The sequence below is a fragment of the Lithobates pipiens genome, unplaced genomic scaffold, assembly GCF_037356315.1.
Source record: "Lithobates pipiens isolate NorthernLeopardFrog02 unplaced genomic scaffold, aLitPip1_a1.2 Scaffold_27, whole genome shotgun sequence".
Lineage (NCBI taxonomy): Eukaryota > Metazoa > Chordata > Amphibia > Anura > Ranidae > Lithobates > Lithobates pipiens.
The window spans coordinates 166,754,993-166,774,546 of NW_027507788.1; the positions used below are offsets into that span (position 1 = coordinate 166,754,993).

At 43.3% G+C, this 19,554-nt stretch overlaps 2 protein-coding genes across 6 annotated transcripts in view; one reads left to right on the plus strand and one right to left on the minus strand.

The window, feature by feature from the left end:
- Positions 1-19,554, plus strand: part of KCNJ5 (potassium inwardly rectifying channel subfamily J member 5) — a 244,474-nt gene that overhangs the window by 124,898 nt on the left and 100,022 nt on the right. The gene's annotated exons all lie outside the window — the stretch shown is intronic.
- Positions 1-19,554, minus strand: part of KCNJ1 (potassium inwardly rectifying channel subfamily J member 1) — a 55,423-nt gene that overhangs the window by 19,641 nt on the left and 16,228 nt on the right. For 2 of the 4 annotated variants that reach the window (XM_077457854.1, XM_077457855.1), the window contains exon 2: positions 12,580-12,695. The exons of the other annotated variants lie outside the window; for them this stretch is intronic. The gene's annotated coding sequence lies outside the window, so the exon portion shown is untranslated. The remainder of the gene's footprint in view (positions 1-12,579; positions 12,696-19,554) is intronic. 4 annotated transcript variants of the gene reach the window in all.

The following is a 19,554-nucleotide window of genomic DNA, read 5'->3' on the forward strand; positions in this document are numbered from 1 at the left end:
CCAATAAATGGAGAAAAGCAGCAGAAGAAAAATTAAAATCACTCCAAGAAAATAAAACCTGGACATTCGGAACTCCCTCCTAACCACAAAACTATAGGAAGTAAGTGGACTTTCAAAGTAAAGTCAGACGCAGAAGGGAATATCCACAAATACAAAGCCAGACTAGTTGCCAAGGTTTACTCACAGAAATTTGGTGACGATTACGATAAAAACATTCGCTCCCGTCATAAAATACTCTACCATCAGAGCGCTTCTTAGCAATGCAGCCCTGAAGTGCATGCAAGTCAAGCACCTAGACATTAAAACTGCATTCCTACCTTTACTTTCATGGAGGATTAGCAATGCATGTCTTTTTACATCATCATGTCTTTATCATGGAGACATTAAGGAAGATCCCTACATGGAGCAACCATCAGGGTTTGAGCAAGGAGACCACCTTGTATGTAAACTTCAGAAGAGCATCTGCGGTCTTAAACAAACTGAAAGGATGTAGAATGAGAACAAAATAGAGATTCTCAAGAAGTAAAGAAGACCCCTGTCTCTTCTCCAAGAATCAAGAAGACAGATGGCTATACATCCTTATCTATGGCGATGACATAACTTGTTTTGAACGAGAAGAGTATTACAATCAGTTCACAAGCTGAAAAAAAAAATTGAAATCAAAGAACATGGGAACATTAGCTACTATCTGGGAATCCAAATGGTGAGATATAATCGTTCACAGCAGGGCGCTCCAGTGCCCACCAAGAGTCACTTTGAGGGCTTACAATGTTGTGGCAAAACCAACACCTTGTTCCGCCATTTCTGCAGAGCATATAGGGCAGGCCCCTACTTTCAAACATCCAACTTGCAAACATCTCCTACTGCAAACGGAAGGAGACAACAGCAAGTGAGATGAAAAAAGACGGACGGCAAAACAAATTATACAGGGGTGATAACCCTTCCCTATGTTTTACAAAAAGCTTAAAAATAGTTTTTTTTTGACTGGAGCTACACTTTAAAAATGTACCCGTTGAAAATTACAAACAGATTCAACTTAACACAACAAATCTACACAGTCCCTGTCTTGTTTACACCGCCTGTATACTGCTGTTCTGAGTATATAGGGCCTGGGGGCCACACGTATTTCCTTTTTTTAATATGGGTACGGGGTTCCCCTGAATATCCGTACAAGACCCAAAGGGGCTGTTAATGGGCAGGGAGGGCTACCCATGCCATTTTTCTCAATGATTTTCAACCATATTGCAGGAACCAGATATACAGTGGTGTGAAAAAGTGTTTGCCCCCTTCCTCATTTCCTGTTCCTTTGCATGTTTGTCACACTTAAGTGTTTCGGAACATCAAACCAATTTAAACAATAGTCAAGGACAACACAAGTAAACACAAAATGCAATTTGTAAATGAAGGTGTTTATTATTAAAGGTGAAAAAAAATCCAAACCATCATGGCCCTGTGTGAAAAAGTGATTGCCCCCTAAACCTAATAACTGGTTGGGCCACCCTTAGCAGCAACAACTGCAACCAAGCGTTTGCGATAACGTGCAATGAGGCTTTTACAGCGTCCTGGAGGAATTTTGGCCCACTCATCTTTGCAGAATTGTCCTAATTCAGTTACATTAGAGGGTTTTCGAGCATGAACGGCCTTTTTAAGGTCATACCACAACATCTCAATAGGATTCAGGTCAGGACTTTGGCTAGGCCACTCCAAAGTCTTCATTTCCTTTTTCTTCAGCCATTCGGTGGTGGACTTGCTGGTGTGTTTAGGATCATTGTCCTGCTGCAGAAGCCAAGTTCGTTTCAGCTTGAGTACACGAACAGATGGTCGGACATTCTCCTTCAGGATCTCTTGGTAGACAGCAGAATTCATAGTTCCTTTTATCACGGCAAGTCTTCCAGGTCCTGAAGCAGCAAAACAGCCCCAGACCATCACACTACCACCACCATATTTTACTGTTGGTATAATGTTCTTTTTATGAAATGCAGTGTTCCTTCTACGCCAGATATACTTGGACACACACCTTCCAAAGAGTTCCACTTTTGTCTCATCGGTCCACAGAATGTTGTCCCAAAAGTCTTGGGGATCATCAAGATGTGTTGTGGAGAAATTGAGACGAGCTTTGATGTTCTTTTTGCTCAGCAGTGGTTTTCTCCTTGGAACTCTGCCATGCAGGCCATTTTTGCCCAGTCTTTTCCTGATGGTGGAGGCATGAACGCTGACCTTAACTGAGGCAAGTAAGGCCTGCAGTTCCTTGGACGTTGTTGTGGGGTCTTTTGTGACCTCTTGGATGAGTCTTCGCTGCGCTCTTGGGGTAATTTTGGGCGGCCGGCCACTTCTGGGAAGGTTCACCACTGTTCCATTTCTTCGCCATTTGTGGATAATGGCTCTCACTGTGGTTCGCTGGATTCCCAAAGCTTTGGAAATGGCTTTATAACCCTTTCCAGACTGATAGATCTCAATTACTTTCTTTCTCAATTGTTCCTGAATTTCTTTGGGTCTCGGCATGATGTGTAGCTTTTAAGGATCTTCTGGTGGACCTTACTGTGTCAAGCAGCTCCTATTTAAGTGATGCCTTGATTGTGAACAGGTGTGGCAATAATCAGGCCTGGGTGTGGCTATAGAAATTGAACTCAGGGGTGGACAACCACAGTTATAGTATGTTTTAACAAGGGGGGCAATCACTTTTTCACACAGGGCCATGATGGTTTGGATTTTTTTCACCTTTAATAATAAACACCTTCATTTACAAATTGCATTTTGTGTTTACTTGTGTTGTCCTTGACTATAGTTTAAATTGGTTTGATGTTCCGAAACACTTAAGTGTGACAAACATGCAAAGGAACAGGAAATGAGGAAGGGGGCAAACACTTTTTCACACCACTGTAACATTAAAACCGCAAGCAGTTTGAAATGGTGTTATTTCCGTTAAATGTCATTTTGTGCAGGGACTGTTCTAAACACGGGAAACACGTGGCACTTCACAGGCATACTATAGACACCCCCCAGGCACGATATTTAAAGGAATATTTCACTTTTTTTTCACTTTAATCATCATTAAAATCAGCGCTCCCGCCAAAACGGCCATTTTTAAAACTTTTTTTTTTGCATTGACCCATGTCCCCTGGGGCAGAAGCCATGTCCCCAAACCCTTTTTAGGACAGTATCTTGCATATTAGCCGTTAAAATTAGCACTTTTAATTTCGAACTTTCGAGTCCCATAGACTTCAATGGGGTTCTAACGTTCGTACGAATTTGGGGTCCATTCGAAAGTTCTGGTGCAAACCGAACCGGGGGGTGTTGGGCTCATCCCTATTAAGGCTCAAACCTAAAAGAGTCCTATCTTGTGTAAAATATAATATTCATTGCTACGAACTTAATAGTACCCACACCAATAGAGAAATAATTATATACTACACACAGGGATTTCATTATGTCAGTGAAATCAAGAACTTTGCTGGGTCATGGATTCACATTCATTTGGGCAATGCAATTATTTTTCAGGCTTGGAGAGTTCCATTCTGCTGCAAAGAATTTCTTACAGACATTATGTCAATGTTAACATAAAAGTTATAACTTGTATGCTGATAATGGTTTCCTGTTTTTTTGATTAGGGTGATAGTGTTAGATTAAAGTGATGTTAGTCTCATTTTTTTGTTTGTTTGTTTAAAAATAACAAATATGTTATACGTACTTGCTCTGTGCAGTGGGTTTGCACAGAGCAGCCCAGATCCTCTTGTTCTTTGTTCTCACGGTTGCTCCTGGCCCCTGCATTTGCTGAGTGCCCTCCCAGCAAGCAGCTTGCTATGAGGGCACCCAAGCCGAGCCACTGCTCTTTGTGTGCATTCAGACACAGAGCCAGGGCTTGGCCCTGCCCTCTCTCTCTCCGCATTGGCTCACTGACTTTGACAGCAGTAAGAGCCAACGCCACCCTCTGCTGTCTTAGCCAATGAAGAGGGAGAGTCCCGGGTAGACAACAAGCTTATGCAAAATTACTGGATGGGCTCAGGTTAGACTTAGGCAGAGTAATTCTTTTTTAGTGATTTGGATCATTTCAGTGAAATGATTCAAATCACGGCTCATTTCCTCCAAGCTAAACTTTAAAGTGGTGTTCCACAGAAAAAAATAAACAATTACAATTCCAAAAAAATTAATAAAAAAAACATTTGGATTTTTTTTTTAACTCTCTTCTAAATGCCTGTTGCTAGGGGGTCCCTCGTAGTCTGCCTCCTTCAGTGCCTGGGCTGGTGCCATCACTTCCCCTTGGCACAGGAAGGGCTCAGCTCTGCCCCCTCCCTCCTGTCAGTCATCTGGGACACGAGACAGGTCCCAGATGACTGCGCGACCAATCACGGCACGCGGCGCCGCTCGCGCATGCACAGTGGGTGCCCGGCTGTGACGCAACAGCTGGGTGCCCACAGTTAGAATGCCGACACGGCCAAGCGGAGGGGGGAATTTAAGGTAGGATTGTGAACTGCCGTCCTGTGATGCACTTCGTACACACAGACTCAGTCTGGCTGCATCAGCTCATGATACAAAACAGAATCCGTGTGTGCTCTCTAGGCTGTCAGTCATTCACAGATTCAGAGATTGGCTGCATCACACAGCCAGGGCCGGCACTAGGAGTGTGCTGGAGGGGTGGCTGCCCTTGGCAAAATGTTTTATTGCAGGGATGGGGGCGCCCTGGGCCAGATGCTTCTGTTACAAGGCTGACAGGAGTAGTGACAGTGATATCACTGCTAACCTTAACCCTAAGGGAAGTGGGGAGGTGCAGTTTTGTCATTTTTGCCATAGGCAACTGCTAGGGTTGTCACCTTTTCTTCAAGTCCAACCTGAACACTTTAGCGGCACACAACCTCTATTTTTTTTATAGTATAAACTTTACATATATTTTGCTATTAAATAACATTTCTAATCATATAAAGTTAATAACAAGAGTCCCCCATTACATCAGAGTCCACAGAGTTCCCTTTTTACATCTGAAGTCGCAGAGTTCCCTTTCACTGCATGGGGGGACTTTGCAGACTCGTATGTAAGGGACAACTCTGGGAACTCTGAAATAAGGGATGCTCTGGGAACCCTGATTTAACTGGAAACTCTGATGTATGGAGAAGACTCTGATGTAAGGGGAAAAACTGTGGCCTGTGGTGTAAAGGGTGCTCTGAGAACCCTGATTTTCCTTAGTGTACTTAGAGGCAGGAGAGAGAAGGGGGAGACTTCAGTCACAGACAGGGATGGATGGTGAGCTCACTCGCCCCTTGGCAGTCAGCACCTCTTATCCAGATGTATCCGAGACTGCTGGACTTCAAATTTCTGGCCCCAACTTTCCTTTTCTGAGGCACAGCGCCGAGGATTGGCGTGTGGGCAGACACGAAGAGGTAGGGACAGGGGCGGTCCTACCACTAGGAAAACTAGGCAGCCGTTAGGGGTGGGAGGAAGAGTTGCAGAGTCCTCTCTCCTCTCCTGTCTGTGTGTGTTGGGGGGGGGGGGTTGAAAGTGCTGGCTTTGGGCAGTGTGAAAGAGTGTAACAGACACTCTCAGCTTAGACAACTGCAGCCAGCAACCCTGCTGGGAAGCCATAGTCCAGTCTAAATAATGTGTCCCGGTTTCAGGCAGTCTGAAACTCGAACGCATGATTCCAAACCCGAGCTGTCCGGGTGAATCCTGGACAGATTGCAACCCTAGGTACTGCACAAATATCAGAATCATTGTGTGCTCTCTGTGATTTATGCAGAGCCTTCTTGTTCCCTTACACAGCTCATGAATCTTCTCTGCTCTGAGACTGAGTCATTAACACTCAGTCATGTGGCTTTCACACATTTCGCTCATGTTACAAAACCTAATCTTGTTTCTTGTGTGCCCTCTGATATTTTGAGTCATTCAGACTGTCTTGCTGCTGCCTGCCTCACACACAGACGGCTCATGATACAAAAGAGAATATTATGTGCTCTGTGATTTTGGGATTGATTCATAGACTTGGAGTCTTGGCTCATAAAGCTAATCATGTGATAGCTCATTTTACAAATTATGAGCTGAGGCTGCTGCATTGTTTTCAGCTCCCTCCTTTACTCACCCTGAAAGGAGAGGATCTTTGACAATGAAGTTAATCAGATTCACTTTCATGATTTCAGTTCATTCAAACTCTGTAGTGAGTTGATTCACTAGTGTCCCCATTGAAAGATTTTTCCCTCTATTAGTTTTCTGGGGACATTCCAAAATTTCTTTTTTTTTTCTTTTTTTTTCTTTTTTTTTTCTTTTACTTTCACTTTCAATAATAACGGTTAATAGGCTAAATAGAGAGTGTGAATCTCCCTGATGGGGGCACAGACCGCAATAAAAACTCACGATTTCTCTCCACTCTGTCCAAAAGCGAAAGAAAAAATATTGCCTTTATTCATACTTTAACCACTTGCCGACTGAGCCATAGCTGAATCACAGCTACAGTGGGGTCGGCTAGTTCTGGAAGAGTGCCCTATGACGTTCTCCTGAACTTGCGCTTCCTGTGCGCCCCCTGGGGCATACTCCTGGAACTGTCCGGACCTGGCGAATCACGGATTGGGGTAAAGGGCCAATGACCGAGGCCCATTACCACATGATCACTTGTCAACAAACTGGTGCATGTCTGGTTCAGTCCTCTCACACCGATCGGTACAGCATGTGATGAGAAGAGGGAACCAGTGCAGCAGCGGGAGCAGGCTTGATCTGGAGTGCCCACAGTGCTGATCTGTGCCTCATCTGTGTCTCATCCATGCCTCATCCGTAACTCATCCGTGCTCATCTGTAACTCACCCGGGCTCACCCGTGCCTCATCCGTGCCCACCCATGCCACATCCAGTGCTCATCTGTTTCTCATCCATGCCTCATCAGTTCTCATCCATGCCTCATCAGTTCTCATCCATGCCTCATCAGTTCTCATCCATGCCTCATCAGTTCTCATCCATGCTTCATCAGTTCTCATCTGTGCCCATCCATGCCTCATCAGTTCTCATCTGTGCCCATCCATGCCTCATCAGTTCTCATCTGTGCCCATCCATGCCTCATCAGTTCTCATCTGTGCCCATCCATGCCTCATCAGTTCTCATCTGTGCCCATCCATGCCTCATCAGTTCTCATCTGTGCCCATCCACGCCTCATCAGTTCTCATCTGTGCCCATCCACGCCTCATCAGTTCTCATCTGTGCTCATCCATGCCTCATCTGTGACAATCCATGCTCACCCATGCCACATCAGTGCTCATCTGTCTCTCATCCGTGCCTCATTTTCTTTCCACATTTTCCAAAAACTTGTGGAAAAAAATTATGCATCCTAGATAATGTTATGGGTTGTTTTACTTTTTTTGTTTACTTTTCAAAATGGGGTAATTTTGTGGGTGTTTCCATTGTCCAGGTGCTCTGGGGCCTTCAAATGTGGAATATGTTGTCAAGAAATTAAATGTGTAATTTATGTCCCTAGAATACCTGACGGTACTCTATGTTGGGCCTCTGTATGTGGCTAGGCTGTGAGATATGGTCTTACAGACAGGGCTCGAGTCCTGCGGGAACGCATTGGAACGGCGTTCCCGTACTATTTCCACAGCGGGAAGGCCGTTCCCATTAGCCGCCTGAGGGCTGAGGCTATGCAGCGCGTAGTCCGCCGCCGCTCTTCGGCCGCCCGAGTGACTGGTTGCTAGGCAGGGGCCGCTCCGCGTCTAGCAACCGGTCACATGACGTTGGCCGTACACGTGGGCACGCACTGGCATGAGTCAGTGAGCAGTGTGACACACGCTGCGCGCCTGCTTGGATCCGGACTGTCCCCTCCCTCCCCTCTACCCAGTGCCAGACAGTCCTGGCCTCCTGGGGCCACAGCCGCTGCATTGCTTCCGGTTTACTTCTCTCCCGAGAACAGAAGGGAAGAGTATACCAGGTTAGTAACTAGTGTGTAAGTTTCACTCTGCAATACCCTGCCAATACTCTGCAATACCCTATCAATACTCTGCCAATACTCTGCAATACCCTATCAATACTCTGCAATACTCTGCCAATATTCTGCAATACCCTGCCAATACTCTGCAATACCCTATCAATACTCTGCAATACCCTATCAATACTCTGCCAATACTCTGCAATACCCTATCAATACTCTGCAATACCCTGCCAATACTCTGCAATACATACCCTGCCAATACTCTGCAATACATACCCTGCCATACCCTGCCAATACTCTGCCATACCCTATCAATACTCTGCAATACTGTGCCAATACCCTGCCAATACTCTGCAATACCCTGCCAATACTCTGCAATACCCTGCCAATACTCTGCAATACCCTGCCAATACTCTGCAATACATACCCTGCCATACCCTGCCAATACTCTGCAATACTCTGCAATACTCTGCCAATACCCTGCCAATACTCTGCAATACCCTGCCAATACTCTGCAATACTCTGCAATACCCTGCCAATACTCTGCAATACATACCCTGCCAATACTCTGCAATACATACCCTGCCAATACTCTGCAATACATACCCTGCCAATACTCTGCAACACATACCCTGCCAATACTCTGCAATACCCTGCCAATACTCTGCAATACCCTATCAATACTCTGCAATACCCTGCTAATACTCTGCAATACATACCCCGCCAGTACTCTGCAATACATACCCCGCCAGTACTCTGCAATACATACCCCGCCAGTACTCTGCAATACATACCCCGCCAATACTCTGCAATACATACCCCGCCAATACTCTGCAATACATACCCCGCCAATACTCTGCAATACATACCCCGCCAATACTCTGCAATACATACCCCGCCAATACTCTGCAATACATACCCCGCCAATACTCTGCAATACATACCCCGCCAATACTCTGCAATACATACCCCGCCAATACTCTGCAATACATACCCCGCCAATACTCTGCAATACATACCCCGCCAATACTCTGCAATACATACCCCGCCAATACTCTGCAATACATACCCTGCCAATACTCTGCAATACCCTGCCAATACTCTGCAATACCCTGCCAATACTCTGCAATACCCTGCCAATACTCTGCAATACATACCCTGCCAATACTCTGCAATACATACCCTGCCAATACTCTGCAATACCCTGCCAATACTCTGCAATACCCTGCCAATACTCTGCAATACCCTGCCAATACTCTGCAATACATACCCTGCCATACCCTGCCAATACTCTGCAATACTCTGCAATACTCTGCCAATACTCTGCCAATACCCTGCCAATACTCTGCAATACCCTGCCAATACTCTGCAATACTCTGCAATACCCTGCCAATACTCTGCAATACATACCCTGCCAATACTCTGCAATACATACCCTGCCAATACTCTGCAATACATACCCTGCCAATACTCTGCAACACATACCCTGCCAATACTCTGCAATACCCTGCCAATACTCTGCAATACCCTATCAATACTCTGCAATACCCTGCTAATACTCTGCAATACATACCCTGCCAGTACTCTGCAATACATACCCCGCCAGTACTCTGCAATACATACCCCACCAGTACTCTGCAATACATACCCCGCCAGTACTCTGCAATACATACCCCGCCAATACTCTGCAATACATACCCCGCCAATACTCTGCAATACATACCCCGCCAATACTCTGCAATACATACCCCGCCAATACTCTGCAATACATACCCCGCCAATACTCTGCAATACATACCCCGCCAATACTCTGCAATACATACCCCGCCAATACTCTGCAATACATACCCCGCCAATACTCTGCAATACATACCCCGCCAATACTCTGCAATACATACCCCGCCAATACTCTGCAATACATACCCCGCCAATACTCTGCAATACATACCCCGCCAATACTCTGCAATACATACCCTGCCAATACTTACCCTGACAAGACTCTGCAATACTTACCCTGCAATACCCAGCAATGCCCTGCCATTACTCTGCAATACCCTGCCAATACTTATCCTGCCAATATTCTGCAATACCCTGCCAATACATATTCTGCTAATACCCAGCCATACCCATCCATGCTCAGCCAAAATATTATTGGGGGAGATGACGTGGATATTACAGTGGGGGAGATGTATATTGCAGTGGGGACTATATGGTGGTGACATTTTCACAGATTTTTGCAAATTCAATTATTATTTGCTGATCCAAAAAATTATCCAATCTGTGACTCTGATCCAAGGAATGATCCGATCCGTGAGTTTTTTGATCCATTGCCAATAATCTTGCACGGCAAGGGCAATGTTATTCCAGTTTGTGGGATATTTTCTAATTTGCTGTATTTGAATTTGGAACAGGGTGTATTTGTGTTAGAAATTCCCTGCGAGGGAAAGATCATCACCCATTGTGTTGATTATTCTGCTTGACAAGTTAACTTATTTTGTTTTTGTAAATTGGCACTTTACAATAAATGTTGTACTGTATTTTCTGTGAAATATATATGCATATGAGCGTACCTTTTTTGGAGTGGATCTTGGGTGGGAGTTCCCACACTTTTTTCCCCAGGACTTGACCCCTGCTCACAGATTTGGTATCGCCATACTCAGAAGGAGTATCAGAATGTGTTTTAGGGTGTAGTTGCAAGTATGCATATGCCGTGTGAGAGAAATAATAAATAATAATAATTTAACCACTTGTCCACCAGCTACCGCAGTTGTACTGCAGCAGAATGGCACGGCTGGGTTGGGCTAAACGATGTTATGTAGCGTCGCTTCACCCTGTGGCCACTAGGGGCGCGCACGCCCCCCTTGCTCGCCCACGTAGCCGATGAAAGTGCCCGGTGGTCGTGATCATTGCCAGGCTCCCGCGATCAATTGGGAAACACAGAGAACCGGGATCTGTGTGTGTAAACACACAGTTTCCGGTTCTCTGAGGGGAGAAGTGACAGATCGTCTGTTCATACAGAGTATGAAGAGCGATCTATCTCTTCCCCTACACAGTCCCCTCCCCCCTTCAGTTAGAACACACACTAGGGAACACAATTAACTCCTTGATCGCCCCCTAGTGTTAACCCCTTTCCTGCCAGTGACATTTTTACAGTAATGCATTTTTAATACACTGATCACTGCATAAGTGCCAATGGTCCCAAAATTGTGTCATAATGTCACAGTCCCAATTAAAAATCGCAGATTTACACCATTACTAGTTAAAAAAAAAAAAAATTATTAAAAAACAATGCCATAAAACGATTCCCTATTTTGTAGACGCTATAACTTTTGCGCAAACCAATCAATATACGCTTATTGCGATTTTGGTAAAAAAATATAAAAATGTAGAAACTCATTAAAAAATATATATTTTTTTATATATTTTTGGGGGATATTTATTATAACAAAAAGCTTAAAATAGTGCATTTTTTTTTCAAAATTGACGCTCTATTTTTGTTTTTTGGCGCAAAAAATAAAAACCACAGAGGTGATCAAATACCACCAAAAGACAGCTATATTTGTGGGGAGAAAAAAGGTCATAAATTTTGTTGGGTGCAACGTCACACGACTGCACATTTGTCAGTTAAATCAATGCAGTGCCGAATTGCGAAAAGTGCTCTGGTCGGGAAGGGGGTAAAATCTTCTGAAGCGGTTAAGGAACGGGCCTATTTTTCAGACTCTGCGTTTACAGGTTAAAATCTTTTTTTTTTTTGCTAGAAAATTACTTGGAACCCTCAAACATTAGTGCATGAGCATCATGGGAAATGTAGTTCCATAACATCTGGGGTGCCAAGGTTCACCATCACTGCCCTAGAGAATATAACCGTGGTTGTTGCAATACTTTCTGTCACACCATATTTGCGCAGCGGTACTGCAAAAAATACTTTTTTAAAAAAAAATAAGACAACAGTAATGTTAGCCCATTTAAAAAAAAAAACATTTTTATATTGTGAAAGATAATGTTACACTTAATAACGAGTAAATTGATACCCAACATGTCACGTTTCAAAATTGCGCACGTTCGTGGAATGGCAACAAACATTTACCCTTAAAAATCTCCATAGGCGACGTTTAAAAATTTCTACAGGTTACCAGTTTTGAGTGAGGAGGTCTAGGGCTAGAATTTATTGCTGTCGCTCTAACGATCGCCACGATACCACACATGTCTGGTTTGAACACCGTTTTCATGTGCGGGTTCTACTCACGTATGTGTTTTTCTTCTGCGCATGAGCTTGTTGGGACGGGGGGGGGGCTTTTTTTGGGACACTTTTATTCCAATTACAAGGGATGTAAACATCCCTTTTAATAGAAAAAAAGCATAACCGGACCTCTTAAATATGAGATCAGGGGTCAAAAGACCTAGAATGCAAAAAAAAAAAAAAAAAAACGAAATATTTCTCTAAGAGCACTGGGCGGAAGTGATGTTTGTCGCTTCCGCCAGTCAATGCTATGGAGCCAAGTGGGGGCCATCTTCCCCTCACTTGGCAGTCGGGCATCCAGGGGAGAGGATGTGATTGTCTTCGCCTCTACTGGCGGCTCTGATAAGCGGTGGAGACTACGGAGCATAGCGGGAGGGGGGCCCCTCTCCCGTCCCCAATTAACAGTGATTACACACTGAATCCGCCGCAGAGACCACTTTTACCTGAAAGCGGACCGCCCGCTGAAGAAGAGGCTACTGGGCTACTGACGATACTCCTCTTCAAAGCACCGACATATAACGACGGTGAGCGGGCCGTAACGGGTTAATATGACAATTTTCTGGGGAAAAAAAATGAAGTGAAAAAAAACAAACTTAATTTTGCAAAATATTGTGAGAAAAAATGCAACTTAAAAAAACTGACCATGCTTCTTACTAAATACCTTGGAATGTCTACTTTCCAAAAAGGGGTAATTTGGGGGGTATCTGTACTGTCCTGGCTTGTTAGTGTGAGGTGTGATCAATTTTCAAGGATTGGCACCATAGCTTGTAGACTCTATAACGTTCACAAAAACCGAATAATATACACTGATTTTGGTTATTTAGTATAGTATGCATTAAGGTGAAAAACTATGAGGGTTTACAACCCCTTTAACCCCTTCTCCACCAGTGACATTTATACAGTAATCAGTGGCTAGTTTTAGCTCTGATCGCTGTTTAAATGTCAATGGTCCCAAAAGTGTCCGATCTGTCTGCCGCAATGTCGCCATCCTGCTGCAAATCGCTGATCACCGCCATTAGTAAAAATTTATAATAATAATAAAAAATGCCATAAATCTTTTCCCTGTTTTGTAGACACTATAACTTTATTTTATTTTTTTTGTCATCTTTATTATAGCAACAAGTAAAATATTATTTTTTCAAAATTTTTGGTCATTTTTTGTTTGTAGTGCAAAAAATACAAACTGCAGAGGTGATCAAATACCACTAGAAGAAGGATCTATTTGTGGGGAAAAAAAGGACATAAATTTTGTTTGGGTACAGCATCACATGACCACACAATTGTCAGTTAAAGCGACGCAGTGCCATATTGCAAAAAAATGGCCTGGTCATTGAGGGGGAAAATATTCTGGTCCCTAGGTGGTTAAGGTAAAAAAAAAATCCCCAATACGTAACAAAAGCAACCATCGTCCTAGATACGTTATTCTAACAATGTTGGAATAACTATAAAGGCCTCTGACAAGACAGGCAACGTTGTCCTAATGGACAATGAGATGTATGAGAGTATGTGTCAAAAAATTCTAAATGATAAAAAATGCTATCGGAAAATATTTACATCCTTCGTGGAAATCTCGTAGGTTTAATCAAGATTGCTAACAGCTGGTGGATGAAGCAGATTGTGAGGCCATTATTTCCAGAGATTTATGGGATTTTGTATTCACAATATACCCCCCCTCCCCCCCGTATACCTATTATGTACACACTGCCAAATCCACCCAGGAGACCCATCATCTTGGGCAATGGATGTGTTTCTGAAGCCATGAGTCAGGTAATTGATGATCATTTGAGACGCCATGTAATTAATGACCTTGGTGTAGCAGCTGTCGAAAGAGTTATTCGACAAAGATCAACACATGAGTGGAAATACAATAAATTCATACTTTCATACTTGCCATGTTGGAATTTATTTTGAAGCATAATGTTTTTTCGTACAAAGGCTCCCACTACCTCCAGGTACAGGGTGTGGCTATGGGAACATGCTGTGCCCCCTCTTACGCCAACCTGTACCTGGGGGAGTGGGAGAAGGAATTTATGGCTAGTGAGGAGAATTCTACGTATACACAACATATCGGTATGTGGCAAAGCTACATCGATGATCTGTTATTGATATGGGATGGTCCTGAAAGCAAATTAGTGAGTTGCCTCAACCACATGAATTTCAACAACCTTAATCTCTTTTTTACAATGACATATGATTTTCAGAAGGATGATTTTTTGGGATATCAGTATTCTAAAGGATAAAGAGGGTAAAGTTACCAGCAAATTATTCAGAAAGAATACTGCCGGCAACATATCCATACCCTTTAGTCTATATTTACGTATTAAACGTAATTGCACCAGACATCGACTTTAATTGGAAGCCGATGTTCTTGCTAATGGATTACTAGCTGGAGACCATACAAAAACTAGCCTAAAAAAAAAGCATTTAATCATGTAAAAAATATTGAAAGACCTAATCTTATTTTCAACAAAAAGAGTAAAAAAAGGCTGGGTTGAGGAGATCAATACACAAGTAAAGGCGCAATTGTCAGAACAATAACATGAATGAAAAAGAACCCCCTTTGTTTACCAAACAAAAAATAAAAAATAATATAACAATAATCACACTATATTGAATATTAAACAATTTCTTTGGGACAGAGGGGGGTTTAGTCCATTGATAACGGGGCACAAAACCACTATATTACTAATGTCCAATATAAAGATGGATTTAGATGAATAATTCCACAGACAGGGCTCCCTCCAAGGGGGAACTGAAACCAAGTTCCAAATTTCTACAACAAAAAACAGAGGGGGGCGCCTCTGAGTGTAGATATATGGCACAATTTTATTAGCACATTTTCTTATATAAGCAACTCGCATTTTGTGGTAGATTAAAAAGCATTGTATGTAATCCATCAGAGAGATCCTCAGGTCCGTCATAAACTCAGTCCGATCACAATATACGCTTAGCCATGTAAAGAAACCACACTGCTAGATGTACAGGGGCAGGCCGCGGTGGATACAATATCCTTTAAAAACGAGGCTTGGAGCGCTGCTGTGGACATGACATGATGACGTCACTGGTAAGCGACGTGTTTCCTGAGCGTTCGGGTTGCGATGACATGGCGGCTGCTATCCTTGCCCAATAGTGATGCATGGGCTGGGCTCAGCCCTCCCTTCTCAGAGCTGGCCGCTCAGCTGTCTGCTGATTGCCAGCTCCTATTTCTCCACAGTTACTCATCTGTTGATGATATCCTGCTAGTCAGTCCTGCCTACTTAAGCAGTCCAGTCCAGAGGATCTCTGTCTTTGCCTTGGTCAACATCACAGAGCCTAGAACCTGTGTTCCTGTTTGAAGACTTGCTTTGCTGACATCTCTTCTGGCTCCAGATCCTGCTTGCTGTTCCACTACATTGATTCCTGGCTTGGCTGACTATCCATTCCGGTTACTGGACTTTGGTTGTTTTGACTATGTTTGTTCTTTTTACTTTTATTATTAAACAAGTGTGATTTAACTGTACTTCTGTCTCAGTCTGATTTCATGGTTTCTGACAGGTGATTGTTTTCGAGTGAAGCATTTTACTAATTGCAAGGGTCAGTATGGGGCATTCTATGTAGGCAAAGCCAAACAAGAATTAGGCCAATGGGTTACCAAACACATGCACAACATGAGTATTGGTAATCTTTATCTACCACTAGGCCAACATGTGGCTAAGGAGCATAATTACAGGATGCCCAAAGTAAACTTTACTGTTCTTGATAGAGTGTATGTTCCAGCCCACGGAGGGGACTGGAACAAGATACTACTCCAGCGAGAAATTTGCAGGATTAGATCTGTTAAGGCAACTACACATCCTTCTTGAACAATTTTTCCTCTGGAAGAACTGATTAGTGATCATACACTGTGAATATATTCTTCTAACTCTATCTCCCTACTATAATATGTTACATATGTGGATACAATCTGCTTTTTTTTCCCTCTCTTTGCTGTATCCAATTATAGTCCAATGTTGTTTGGTTTAAATTATTAGTTATGCGTGGACTCTGGGGTTTTTTTCCTCACCCTTTCTAACTTTTTGTGTGGATTTCCCAGTAGTGGGTTGTGTATTTTGATTAAGGTGATTCATCTCTTTTGGTTTTTCAATAATATTTCGTATATGGTTTGGCAATTTACAATATGTATAGTTTCTAATGGCAGAAGCACTTCTCCGCCTAGAGCATAAGCGTTTTTTCACCTGTGGGGGACCCGTTGGATTTGTATGGATCTAAGTTGTTGTTCCAGTGTCTGGATGTTTGGTTTTCGGAGCCAACGTTGTGATGATGCAAGCAAATGTGACATGGTCGTGCCATCTTTTACGCGTATTACGTCACTTCCTCACATAACATGGGAACTCCGCTTTAGGTCATATTTGATACTCAGAAACGGGACCTCCTGACCAATTCAAGTAAGCAATTTTTATTAGTTACTGGGCCAGCCTGGTGGGGAAAAACATCCCAGGCTGACCAAGTATCTCCTGGAATTGAGACTAATTTTCTTCCTGGGGATTTATCATCTTTTTTTGGTCTTTTCCTTTACCCTACACTGCAAAGCTTTCCAGTGCCATCTAGGACAATTCAATTTACATCGGGCAACCAATGGACGTTGACACTTTGGTGTCCTTTTCAGGGAGGTCCTCAATGGCCGATGCATGGTATCCATGCTACTTGGAGGAGTGCTTCTGCTCAGGGCCGGATTAACATAGGGGCTATTGGAGCTGCAGCTCCAGGCCCCTCTCTCAAGATAGGCCCATTTGCCCCAAAAAATAAAAAAAAATAAAAGATTGACTTCGAGGATTGTAGCTCGGCGATCAGGAGTCACAGAGACCCCACATTTGGGGGGTAGGTAGCTAAAGACGCACTCCAGCACTGGTTAAAATATGGGGCTGCTGTCATCTATGGTTCCAGAGATAGAGGGCTCCTTGCGCAGCCTGTCAGAAGCTACATACAGAGCGGCCAGTTTAAATACAAGCTGGAACACTGCAGCAGACTGAGAGGATGAACTCACAGTGCTTGTAATAATTATTTGTATATTACTTATGATAATTAACCCCTTGCCACCTAGTCTAAATGGAATATATATATATATATATATATATATATATATATATATATATATATATATATATATATAGCATGGGTTGTACTAACTCTACTTTTTTTCTAAAATGCCAGACTCAAGCGCTAGGCTATAACACCTACTTGCCTGTGAGAATTTTTTTTTTTAAATAACAAAAAAATGTATCAAAAAAACCCCTACCACCTGAAAGATACCCAATGTGAACTAAAAATGTTCAAACAGTATTCAAAATATATTTAGTAACAATGCCACCCAGGCCTATTCTGAGACTTCTCTCCTACATGTAAAAATATTTATTTTTTATGCTAGAAAATTACTCAGAACCCTCAAGCATTATATATTGTTTTAGCAGACACCCTATGGAATAAAATGGTGGTATTTGTAACTTTTCATGTTACACAATATTTGCGCAGACATTTTTCAAACTTTTTTTTGGAAAGAAACAGTTTCATTCATAAAAAAAAACACGAAAGTTAGCACAATTTTTTGTTGTGTACTAAACGATGCTTTAAATGTTTTTACAGGTTACATGTTTAGAGTTACAGAGGAGGTCTAGTGCTAGAATTATCGCTCTCGCTCTAACGATCGTGGCGTATGTAACCTGTGTGTGTCTGGCTCTGATACTAACTAGTGCCTACCCAGGGACTGACTAGTATCTCTTCCCAGCCTGTCCCCACACACCCTCTCACCTGCTGACCTGTGAATGGGGCAATCACTCCCGCAGTGTTATTGTGTTCTGCCAGTGAATACAATGATTAGTGTTGCTAACTATAGCTGGCAGCACTGATTGTTTTGGGGAAAACCTGACAGGCTGGTTGTACTCAAGTCGGTTAAAACCAGCTAGCCCATACATAGATCAACTATGGCTGGTCTCTGCTTAATTGGTGTAATTTCAATCCATGTATGGCCCGCTTAACCACTACGCAGTCCCTAAACATCCTTTCACAAACCTTTACATTTTTCCTTCCCAGATTACTTCATCCTCCTCTCCTATACATAGTGCCCACTGTCATACTCTCCACACTTCTCTCCTATACATAACGCCCGCTGTCATATCCTACACACTCCTCTCTTGTACATAGTGCCTGCTGTCATACACATCTCTCCTGTACATAGTGCCCACTGTCATACCCTCCACACTCCTCTCCTGTACATACTACTCACTGTCATACCCTCCACACTCCTCCCCTATACATAGTGCCCACTGTCATACCTCCAACACTTAACTCCTATACATAGTGCCCCCTGTCATACCCTCCACACTCCTCTCCTGTACATACTACTCACTGTCATACCCTCCATACTCCTCTCCTATACATAGTGACCACCGTCATACCCTCCCTCCACACTCCTTTCCTGTAATTACTGCTTACTGTCCTACTCTCCACACTTCTCTCCTGTACCTAGTGCCCACTGTCATACCCTCAACACTCCTGTACATATTGCTCACTGTCATACCCTCCACACTCTTCTCTTATACATAGTGCCCAATGTCATACTTTCGTCACTCCTCTGCTGTGCATACTGCCCACTGTCATACCCTTCACACTCCTCTCCTGTACATAGTGCCTTCTGCCATACCCTCTGCACTCCTCTCATGTACATAGTGCCCACTGTTAGACCCTCCACATTCCCCTCCCTCACCTGCACATACTTCCCACTTTTATTCCATCCATACTCCTCCCATATGCCTCTTACCCACAAAAACTGTTCTTTAAAATTATACTGAATATCCTCCATGTTACCAGCTCTAGAATGGGCACACTTTTGTCAGTTCAACTAAAGGAAATCTCACAGTCCTCATATTTGTTCTGCCCCATTATTAGTACTTATTTCATTTTGTAATTACTATTGTGATGTATAGAGGAACATAGGGGGTGTCAGCTACTCTAAATATAGCACTTGTAAAAAAAGCATCCCTGAAAATATTTTTGAAATGTTGACAACTATGCACTTAGGCACTGCCCAAGGGCCACAGGGTCAGTAGGGGGCCCCATGAGAGGCTCCTGTGATATTAAAGCGGTAGTAAACTTTTCTAACAGTACTACTTTTTAGAGGCCCCGGGGTATGTTATGCCATAATGTACAAGTATGCCCAGCATATTAGCACATTAGGGTACACTTAACTTGTCAGACTGAGCCCTCCAGTGCTGTGCTGTAATCAATCCGGCGGGGCCCGGGCATTTCCATCTTCACCCGGTCTTCCTTCTGGGTTCTGTGCCTTCGGTCACTTGCTTTGGCCAGGCTGCATTGATGTCATTCCCACACATGCTCTTGTGCATCCTCTCTCTCTCATCCTCCCTCCCTTACCCCTCACATCTCTT